Below are 12,261 nucleotides of genomic sequence, written 5' to 3'. Positions count from 1 at the left end.
TTTCTCAAAGCCCAAACCAGGTGCTGGTCAGCGCATGCGCCCTACCTTCTGATTACGTTTTTTTCCCCAAGCGTTCTCACCGAAAGAAGAATGGGGTCGGAAGTTCGAGCTGGGAACGGAAGTCTCTGGCAGGAAAGGAGAGAGAACTGACTATATCTGGGCTATAGAGTGGGTAAACTGGATCTTTGAATTTGGGGTGGAAGCTTATTCTCCTCTAAAAAAAAAAAAAAAAAAACGCTTGGCATTTCGGGGAATGTAGTTCTCTAGCTGTGTGGTGCCTCCTAGGGAATTGTGGGAAATGTAGTTCTAAGGAAGAGGAGCCTCAGAGCACCTGGTCTTTTGAGAAACTTTCCGCGCTAAAAAAGCACAAAGAGAAAGGGTGTTAGAGGAGCAGTAAGAGGCGCACAACCGGGAAAATGCATCCTTTCCGTCTGAGAATATTTCCACACCCAAACTCTGCAGAAGACTCCTAAATGTTCTCTCAATTTTAGAGAGAGAAAAGAACCAGCTCCCAGACCCATTTCTGCGTCTAAAAAGTCAGCAGTATGAGGGTGAACGCCAGGAGATTTGGAATGAAGTGATCTTTTGTCTGCTTTGTGATTCTACCATGTCACTTCATCTCTTTGCATCTGCTTGTTTCAACTTTGCTCTTGTCAGAAAGAAAACTATAGTCTCGAAATGGGGTCGCTTATTGCTAGGACAGGTCCCCAAACTCAGGGATTAATACCTAAGCTAGCTGAAGTTTCAACCTCCCCCAGAAATGTAGTCTTAACCAGTTAGGAATTTTTTGGTCAGCACCAATGAGGCAATGTCACATGGGCTCGCTCTTGTCCCCAAAGGAAGATGAGATAATCTGTCATATAGACCCTTTCGGTTCCCGGTAGTTAGGTTACATATACATTAAATACTCTTTTTTTCTGTTTGTTACTTCCATATCTTACCTTTAAAAAAACCCTTCCCTTCCCTTACTGTAGCCCTTTGGAGAGATGGGATGCTGCATGATTCATGAATCTTTCATAGCCAATTAGATCTTTGAAATTTACGGGGTTGAATTGTTTTTTAACTGTATAAAGTGCTAGAAGGTCCTAAAATATATCTTCACTGCACAGTGGGTGTGGAGATTCAATGAAGTAAACATCCAAGTTGATGTCCAAATGCTTTTATCACATCGGCTGCCATAGGCAAGCTCCCCTTTGATGTTAAAACAGTTCCTGAAACTCAATGCTATAAAACAGAACTCTTTCTTTTCCCTCCCTCCCTGAATCAGCTTTCTAATTCTGCCTTCCGTAGGCTCTGAGGAACTGCTCCCGAGAGGTAGGGGGAGAGGCCAGTATATCTGTGACTTTTGCTTAGGGGCATGTGCAACCCAGCATACATCTCAGTAGAAGGTTACTGCTAGTCACAAGGAACAGGTATGTCAGTTCATGATTTTAGTGCTTTACTAAGTATGGGACGATGCAAGAATTGGGGTTCGTAAAAATTTTTCCTGTCGTATCTAACTATCTAAGGGCCTGTTTTGCCTGTTTTCTCAAAGTACAGGGTAACTCATCCTGTTCTTCATCCTGAATTCCTTTCAAGGTGTGTTGTATGTCAGGGAGTGAGTGGTTAAGGGCTTATATCCAGTAGACTTGAGGAACTGGATGGCATGACATTTCCTTATTTTACAGTGCTCCCTTGTGGTCATAAATTTAATGAAGGTTTGGGAGGCTTTTCATAACCAATATGTCCCATGGCGCCAGTAAGGCTTATTCCTAGGTCAGGCGAGGATTTCGTTGATATGCCGCTCAATGTGCTATTACTGGACTAGATCCTGTTCACAGTAGCCATAAAAGTATCTGAACCACCTGTCTTACTAGTCTGTTATGGTTCAGGAAATGTTTCCCTCTTATTGCTTCTTCCCATATCTCGCGTTATATTATTACAATCATTTTAATTTTATATAGAACTACATATTTGGTCAACTGTTTCAAGTTACTTAGTCATCATTATTTTTGTCGGAGGCTCAGTTACATGTTGGGTAATACAAGAAATAACAATCTTATAAAATAGGCAGAATACAAGTAGTGTAGCTAGCAGCATTAATAAAGTCTTAAGTAGGAATTTAAACCAAAAACTTTCTAATGACAGGTGCAGCCCCTGGTCATCTGACCCAGTCTGTTCCATACCAATCATTATCTTTAAGGGTAATAACTGGCATTGTTCATAAGGCACTCAGCCCAATTCCCTAATGTTATTAACCTGATTATTCTTCGTGTAATTTAATTGTTCCCAACATAAGGGGGCTTTTAAATATAAATGACTGTAGCTTGGTGTTAACCATACAAACCCATCCCATAATTGAGGGACGGTCTCTCCCAGTAAGCAGGAGGTTATGGTTTTAGACTGAAATTTAGCTCACTGTTCTAATTGAGCTTGAGTGAGTGACGTTTAAAGAAAAATTTTATTTATGGCCAGGGTCAAAACAGGTATGATTGATTGACCAAGTAAAGGGATCCCATCTAATAATATCAACAGTGGCCTGAACAGAAATAGAACTTCTTTCTTCTAGAGTAAATTTCCTAAGGGCCATTCAATCAGAGCCTTGGCGTGGAGAAGTCCGCCAAGGTAAACCAGAAGTACTGGACATAGGTAGTTGACCATAAACCCAACAATTGGATTTATTTTTAAACTCTGCATAAGATTTATGTACCCATGATAGAAACCAAGAAAACACTATAGATGATCACAGAAGTCAGGCCCAGCATCCTGGAATAGCTGTCTACTTCTGATGTTGTCTTCTTCTCCTCCCGCTGCGGGTGTAGTTTCTCCTCTGAGCATCGTTTTAAGGTGATGTTGAAGTCAGCAGTCCTCTCTATAGACCAGTCTGGTACAGGGTCCCTTTTTAAAGTGGGAGATATGAATCCAAGAGTCATTTTCCTTCAGTTTCACTGAACATGAGCTAGTTAAGAGTACCTGATAAGGATCCTTTCATCTAGGTTGGAGAGAGTTCTTTAAATGATGTCTTTTCCAGTATGCACATTCTCCTGGTTGCAGGTCATGGGGCATCTGATCTTCATCCAAAGATAGATTACTAGGATGAGCTTCAGAAACAAGCTTAGAATCTCCTTTTAATAATTCAATTAAACCTTACAATAATGCAACTTAGTAGAAAGGGACCATCTAGGAAGTGAGTCTTAGGCAGTAAATACCAAAACTCAAAGACAACTGATAGCACTAGAACTTAATATCCACAAAGTTATATTACTGAAACATAATTCTTCTCTTCAAAACCACTTTCATCTCTACCAAATATAGCCAAATTAAGACTAATTTGCTTGCAAAATGAGTCCAGCTTCAGTAAACTTGGCCTGATTATTTACATGAGTATAATTGATCATATACAGTCTTTTAAACTGGCTTTGCTGGAACTTTTCACAAGGATTCTCAGGTTTGAACTTTAAAAGTCCTCTCAAGACCAGGAGAGGCATGCCAAGGACTTGCCATGAGATTCTGTTTGGAATATCTGTAAATTTGGGTGAATCACTCTCTTCTTGAGGTGTAAAATATCTTGAAGTCCTTGCATCTGCCAGGAAGTGGCTTTCTTTATTCACATGATAAGGCTGCTGGGGACCCTGTATACAAGGAACCAGACATTTTTTCAAGGGATTTATGGCTCCACAAAGTCAATCTTAACTCCTTAAATCTGTCTGGTCATATCTGAGTCTATGCCCATCTCTCTCAATTATGACATTCTAATCAAAGCCTTGATAGTATACCCAATGTTTCCAACTGTGTGCTGTTATAAGGAGAGCAGATTCTTATTGAACTTATGCCAATAACCGTATTACCATGAAAATAAGAGTTTGGAAACTAAGGGTTTCCAAATTCTGGAGGGATCAGACAGAGAGAAAAGATAATGGTTCAGTTCTGTTTACGAAGGTGTAATTACCAAATTGCTGTACGTCACAGCTTAAGGAAAAAGGTTTCCTTATATCTGGAAAATAAAGATTAAAAGTCAATAATATTTCAGACAAAAAATCATACTTGTTGATCTTGATACTTCATAGTTTTATGAAGCCATCAGGTTTTCCATTAGAATTCTTTAATTTCTTACCCAATTCAGCAGTATAAACTGAAAGTTATTAGAAACCTGTGCTTATCAGAAAGTCCTTTCTATTAATTTTCTTGAAGATAAAGCATTTTTGCAAATGCAACAGAGCAAAACAATAATTATCTATAAGTGACAAAAGACTTTAAATTATCTATAAATGACAAAAGACAAAACAATAATTGTCTATAAATGACAAAAGACTGTCTATAAATTGTCTATAAAATGACAAAAAAAACCCAATAATTGTCTATAAATGACAAGAGGCTTTAAATTAACTTTTAATCATGGTTAAAGACCTGATTACAATGCAATTGTCAGAGAAATTTAGTTATGTTTGTGACATGGACTATTGAAATAATACCTAGAATTATGACTGATAACATTATATCAGGACACACATTCAAATTTTAGAAATTTCATGTAATTTCTAGAACATTTATGTTAATAACAATTACACGTACACTATATCCTAAGAAGGTTAACAATGCTTCCCCTGTAATTTAACATACCAAATAAGCCTAATTAGTTTAATATCTCTCTTTGAGATGTTTTAGTATTCTCTGAAATATCCCAAAGTTAGCTAGAAGTCAAAAGAACTTCGTTTAGAGCTGGGAGTTCCTTGGTGGTCCAGCCATTAAGAATCCGCCCTTCCACTGCAGAGGGCACGGTTCAATTCCTGGTGGCGGTGGGTGCGGAAATAAGATCCCCCATGATGCGCGGTGAGGACATTTGTCAAAGATATCAAAAGATTTCAAAACATTTTGTCAGATAGGATCTTAGGTCATGGTGAGACAGTATTTATTCACTTGACCAAGTGACAATAGAAAATTGCAAAGGCAAATACAAAAAGTTACAACAAATTGTTTAAAAGGTAAAGAAACTTCACAATCTACTGTTAAAAGATCAATATTCCAAGAAAACTTTGCCCCTCTTATCAGAGAGAGAAAACAAAATTCTAATTTTGTACCAGCTTATTTTTAATATTAAAACTCATTCAATCAATTAAATTCATTCCAATCTTCACCAGTCCTGATCACATACAAAACTCTTTTCCTAGAATTTCTTTTCCACAATCTTCTATAAGTTTCTTTTTTACCTTCAGATTTTGTCCTATGCTTTCCCTTTCTCTCTCTCTTTAACCTCTTTTTAGGGCAAAATTACTTCCTTTTCCCTTAACAAACTTCATTTCCATTCTTTATACCTTCTTTTTCCTTTGCATACAAATATTTTTTCCTTATTAAATTTTGGAAGTTTTAATTATATATTTCAATTACAATCCTTAACCTTTAAAAACCTTAATTTCTAGTAAAAGCTAAGAAGTAAGCAATTATGAACTGTCTCAATTAGCATTCTGTAGAATGGCAAACTTATTAATTCTATAATTTCTAAAAAATGTTCTTTCTTGATAATTTGATAGGGAATTACCTAATTCCCAATGGCATTTTTTACCGAAGTAGGACAAAAAATCCTTAAATTTTTATGGAGACAAAAAAGACCCCGAATAGCCAATGCAATCTTGAGGGGAAAAAAATGGAGCAAGAGGAATCAGACTCCCTGACTTCAGACTATACTACAAAGCTACACTAATCAAGACAATATGGTACTGGCACAAACACAGAAATATAGATCAATGGAACAGGATAGAAAGCCCAGAAATAAACTGTGGTCAACTAATTTATGACAAAGGAAGCAAGGATATACAATAGAGAAAAGACAGCCTCTTCAATAAGTGGTGCTGGGAAAACTGGGCAGCTACATGTAAAAGAATGAAATTAGAACACTCCTCAACACCATACACAAATATAAACGCAAAATGGATTAAAGAACTAAATGTAAGGTCAGATGCTATAAAACTCCTAGAGGAAAACATAGGAAGAACACTCTTTGACATAAATCACAGCAAGATCTTTTTTGACCCACCTCCTAGAGTAATGGAATTAAAAACAAAAATAAATAAGTGGGACCTAATGAAACACAAGCTTTTGCACAGCAAAGGAAACTATAAGCAAGACGAAAAGACAACCCTTAGAATGGGACAAGATATTTGCAGACGAATCAACCGACAAAGGATTAATCTCCAAAATATATAAACAGTCCATGCAGCTCAATATCAAAAAAACAAACAACACAATCAAAAAATGGACAGAAGACCTAAATAGGCATTTCTCCAAAGAAGACATACGGATGGCCAAGAGGCACATGAAAAGCTGCTCAACATCGCTAATTATTAGAGAAATGCAAATCAAAATGACAATGAGGTATCACCTCACACCCGTTAGAATAGGCATCATCAGAAAATCTACAAACAGTAAGTGCTGGAGAGGGTGTGGAGAAAAGGGAACCCTCTTGCACTGTTGGTGGGAATATAAATTGATACAGTCACTATGGAGAACAGTATGGCAGTTCCTTGCAAAACTAAAAATAGAGTTACCATATGACCCGCAATCCCACTACTGGACATATACCCAGAGAACACCATAATTCAAAAGGACACATGCACTCCAATGTTCATTGCAGCACTATTTACAATAGCCAGGTCATGGAAGCAACCTAAATGTCTATCAGTAGATGAATGGCTAAAGAAGATGTGGTACATGCATACGATGGAATATTACTCAGCCGTAAAAAGGAACGAAATTGGGACATTTTTAGAGACATGGTTGGACCAGAGACTGTCATACAGAGTGAAGTGAGTCAGAATGAGAAAAACAAATATTGTATATTAACACATGTGTGGAATATAGAAAAACAATACAAATCAACTGGTTTGCAAGGCAGAAATAGAGACATAGATGTAGAGAACAACCACATGGACACCAAGTGGGGAGAGCAAGGCGGCGGGGGGGGGGGTTGGGTAGGTTGGGGTGGCATGAGCTGGGAGATTGGGATTGCCATATATACATTACTAATAAGGAAAAAAATATCAAATTGTACACTTCAAATATATGCAGTTTATTGTATGTCAGTCGTATCTCAATAAAAGTTCTTAAAAAATAAAACAATAAAAAGTAAAAGGCCAAAAAAAAATCCTAAAATAAATGAATAAATAAATAAATAAAACATGCTTTCTTACTAAAAAAAAAGTCTCATTAATTAGTAGTCCTAAATATCATTAATTTCTCTGTAAAAGGAAGCCTATGTTAATGTTTCAGTATCTTATTTTATTTGTAAATTATCTAGATATTCAATACACTTTCATCATTTAACTTAGCAAAACTCTGAAGTTTCAACTTACCAAAAATCTGGAGAAACTATTTTTAAGAAGACATACCATAAAACATAATTCTTCCTAAAGAGTTCATCTAAAAACTCTTATCTCATTTACATTTAATTTACTTGTAAAAATCTTACTCTAGCAAGTTATTTTTCTTGCTGACAAATTTTGTGATAGAGATAATAAGATCTTATTTGACTTGTTAAACCTACATACAATAAAAATATTACACTTAATGCTGATTACTCTAAAGACATCTCAGTGTTAATTAAACCAACATACTTTAACTTAATGCCAACTATTAATTTAATACTGAATACTTCCCAGATCATAAGAACCTAAAATCCATTTGGGCTAGTTTATTTATATTTCTGAGAATTTATATAAGTGCTTAATTTCATTTAAGCCAGTTAAACAGAACTCATTTACAAATTAATTTTGGTAGTACCACCTGGAAGTAGAAATATATCTATAACATACACACAAACATATAGACATAAACAACCAGAGATCTCATAGCTTCACTTAAAAACTGAGTCATGGGGACTTCCCTGGTGGTCCAGTGGTAAAGAATCCACCTTCCAGCGCAGGGGATGTGGTTTCAATCCCTGGTCAGGGAACTAGGATCCCATATGCCTCAGGGCAACAAAGCCTGCAGACCATAACTACTGAGTTCACGCACCTCAACTAGAGAGACTGTGTGCTGCAAACTACAGAGTCCATACACCCTGCAGCCCACACACCACAATTAGAGAAGAGGAGACCCACATGCCACAACTAGAGAGAAGCCCATTTTCTGCAACAAAGACCTGATGCAGCCAATAAATACAATAAATCTTAAAAAAAAATAAAAATAAAAATTTAGTCATGAATTGGATATTACAGTTTAAAACTCAGGTGTTTAAAAACAACAGAATATGTTAAGTTTACTTGTTTGAGTTTAAAAAGACCTCTTTTCCATTTTTACCTCTCAGTCTCAGGAATTGGAGATGGTCTAGATAAGAGTTCCTAAGAGCCCTGGTAGAACATTTACATCTCAAAGGCACATGGAGAGAAATGCAAGTTCCTCCTAGAAAGAGTTTTGTTCCATTAGGTTCAGAATTTTGAGAAGTTGTTTTATCAGACCAGTTTCTCTATGCAAAAACCAGTTTTGGAATGTTAAAAGAGTCCCATCTTAGCCATTTCGGGGAGGGATTTCCTTTAGTTTCCAATTAAGTAAGTACTTGCAAAAGTATAAGTTCTGCAAATACATAAACCTGACTGGGATGTTAGTTGGAGGTTGGCTGTTTGATGCTCCTCTTTTCTTCTTTTTGGGAAGCTCTAGTCCCAATCTTAAAGTTGGTTGGTCAGGATAAAATTGCTACCGAAAACTGTATGGTGGGCCCAGGTACTGTTTGTGAACTTAATTCCTCTAAGGTGTCACCTTAGCATCATTTCAGCTCTTTTACCCATCTCAGTTTCTCCCTCTAGCAATCTAAAACCCTCACAGGTGCTTGGAGCACTGGATGGCCAATCCTTATGAGTGCATCGCTGGATTAGTGATTTTTTTAAATTAATGAGTTGGGGACAGACTTCCCTGGTGGCGCAATGGTTAAGAATCCGCCTGCCAATGCAGGGTCGGACACGGTTCGATCCCTGGTCCAGGAAGATCCCACGTGCCTTGGAGCAACTAAGCCCATGCACCACAACTATGGAGCCTGCGCTCTAGAGTCCTTGAGCCACAGCTACTGAGCCCATGTGCCGCAACTACTGAAGCCCGCATGTCTAGAGCTTTCCCAACAGGAGAAGCCACCACACTGAGTAGCCCGTGCACCACAACAAAGAGTAGTCCCTGCTCACGGCAACTAGAGAAAGCCCACTGGCAGCAGTGAAGACCCAGTGCAGCCAAAAATTAAAATCAATAAATTAATTTAAAAAAATGAGTGGGGGTTCAGTAGTTAAGACTCCACACTTCCACTGCAGGGGGCACAGGTTCGATCCCTGATGAGGTAACTAAGATCCTGCATACTGCATGGTGCAGCTGAAAAATAATTATAGAAAAAATAAATTAACAAGTGGGTTTCCCTATGAGACTGCTGCACAGTATGAGGACTCACCTACCCCTCTCCCATAAATTTCTCAGTTGTCTGAGAAAGTCAGAACCAGCCGGGAGGAGCTGTGTCTCTTATCTTTGGAGCTCTCTGAAAGCTCTCATATGGTATCTTCACTTTTATTCTGACAAACCCTGTTAAAGTTTATGAAGCTGATTTGAGGAAAGACATCAGATCAGCCTCCTGCCTGATCACCCAGTCTAAACCTCCTCAGTGTCTCTCAACTTGGGAATACAGGCATCTCTTCTTGAACCTAAGTTCAAGGATAACCCCCTCCTCATACCAAGGAGTTTAAGAACCTCTGAATAAATCTCAGGATTATCAACTAAGATGAGAGATCTGAGCTTAGGAGAGACTCAGCTAAATTCATCGGGACACACCAAGGAGGTGGATGGGCACAAGGCACCCTTGCTGGTACCAAGGCTCTGGACCATCCTAGAGTTCAGGCAAAGGAGAGAAGTCTGCTCTGGGTTTCTCCCTTCATGGTCACCAAAACTGTCAACTGAAAAAAAAAAATGTGCACGACATACAAGCTGTGAGTTGAGCTTTATGCACTGTCTTACTGAGGACTGTAGCCCAGGAGACATCCTCTCTGATAGCTCTGAGGAGCTGCTCCAAAGAGATGGGGGGGTGGGGACAGTATGTCTGTGATTTTGGCCAAGCAGTATGTACAATCCGTTTTCTCAGTAGAAGGTAACTGCTAGTCACAAGGAACAGGTAGCTCAGTTTATGATTTTTTTTTTTTAGTGTTTGGGATTTCATTTTTTAATTAATTAATTAGGCTGTGCCGGGTCTTAATTGTGGCACACAGGATCTTCATTGCCGCATGTGGGATCTTTAGTTGCGGCACGCAGGATCTAGGTGCCTGACCAGGGATCAAACCCAGGCCCCCTGTGTTGGGAGAGCGGAGTCAACCACTGGAGGCCCAGGGAAGTCGGTCTCAGTTCATGATTTTAGTGCTTTTCTAAAGTATAGGAAGCCACAGGAATTGGGGTTCATAAAAATTTTTTCCTGTTATAGCTAACTAAGGGCTTGTTTTGTGCATTTTCCCAAAGCACAGCATGCCTTATTCTGTTGTTTATCCTGAATTCCTTGCAGGGTGTACTATAGGGCAGCAACTGTAGTGGCTAACAACTTAATCATTATAGGCCTGGATGATAAGGGACATTCTTTGTTGTACACAGACTACATACAAGTAGCAACCAGTCTGTCCCCATGTCAAATTATTTCTTTCCTTCAGATGTTTCTCAGACACATCCATCTTCCTCTGGACCCTTATTACTTCCTGCCTTGGCCAAGGATCTGTTTCTTCCAGAACAGGCTCTGGTAGCATCCTGGGCCACATCTTCCAGCCTTTCTAACAGTTGCAACTTCACATTTGCTTGTGAGAGCATTTCTGATTTGTAGGATTAACAAGCTCATGTCATTCGGACTTCCCTGTGCAAGAAATACAACTTTTTTTTCTTAAGACAAATTAATTTCTTTTCAACTCTCTTTTCCATCTGAGTGGTAGGAACACTCTTAGACAGTTCAGGGTTCCTCCTGCCCTTGTTTTACAGGTTGTGCATAGCTTTAGGAAAATTCACATAGGGCCAAAGGGTGGAGGGGGAGAATTCACCTAATCCTCTTAGTTGTTTAGCTGCACTGTCCAGGTTAATCCTCTGTCAGTGGTCCACACAGGTTGCAATTAAATCTACCTGGGAAGTAGACCTTCTGGGTTATTGACCAATGTGTACTCTTGCTTCCCAAGCAGCAGCAGCCTTGGCCTGGGGGAGCAGGGAGTGAGTTCTAGTGTCAAGAACCCACTGACAGCTATGCATAGAGCCTGTCTCCCCCACCTCTTTCCTTCCCAGCTTTAGGTAACCTTTATCTCCTTTGTGGGGAGATTGAGATGGGGGAAGTGGGGAGAAACCTGAGATCACGTTCTCACCTGTAATAGTTACTCCAAAATCAATTGCCATGAATCCTTTCTATCCCCAAAGGGGCTTGTTTTGAAACTCAAAAGCCTTAAAATGACTCCCCTTTTCCTCCATCTTCTGTCACAGCCATAAGCTCCCCAGCACAGGGACACCTCTGGTTTTGCTCAAAGTGCTGTCCCCAATATCAAATACAGTGCCTGACTGGCACAAACTGGGTACTCAATAAAGATCTGCCCAACAATGAATTATTGGGTCTTCCTCCCTCTTCAACCCATCCAGTCAATGTCTTCAAGAGGAATCTTCTGCAAATGTCATTATCACTCCATAGCTGACCAGAATCAATCAAGTCTAACCACCTCTGGTTCGAGGTCCCCTCTAAACGGACCCATTTTATTTCTCACCTCATCCAAGTACTTAAGATGCCTGGCCTGTCAGGCAGCCTACCATTCAACCGACAATAGTTATCACGTTCCTGCTATGTGTCGGGTACTGTGTTAGACTCTGAGAAACAGCTGTGACCAGAACAAGCGTGGTTCCTGCCATCACAGACTTTACAGTCTAGCGGAGAACTCAGATAGCAAACAGTTATTGCACATAATTAATGAAATGATTGTAGTGATCCAGAGTGGCTCAGAGGAGAATTACAGGGTGCCCTGGGGGCTAAAATTCAGGCAGGGGTCAAGAAAGAGGTTCCAGAGAAAGTACCACTTAAGATGAGGTCGAGTTTACTTTGGAGGGGATGAGAGAGGAGGGGAAGAAGGGAGGGAGTCGAGGAGTGTTCCAGGCACACGTACTGGAACCAGCCAGAGCGGGTAAGTTTGAGGACTTGAATGGCCAGTGTGGCTGAAGAGAGGCTGAGGACTTGCCCAAAATCACAGAGCAAATTGGTAATAGAGGCAGGACCAGAACAAGTTTCTTGGTCAGTGGTAGTTTCTCTACCGATCTGCA

The sequence above is a fragment of the Hippopotamus amphibius genome, chromosome 3 (assembly GCF_030028045.1).
Source record: "Hippopotamus amphibius kiboko isolate mHipAmp2 chromosome 3, mHipAmp2.hap2, whole genome shotgun sequence".
Lineage (NCBI taxonomy): Eukaryota > Metazoa > Chordata > Mammalia > Artiodactyla > Hippopotamidae > Hippopotamus > Hippopotamus amphibius.
The sequence above is the reverse complement of the archived record's forward strand: the minus strand, read 5'-3'. Positions refer to the sequence as shown.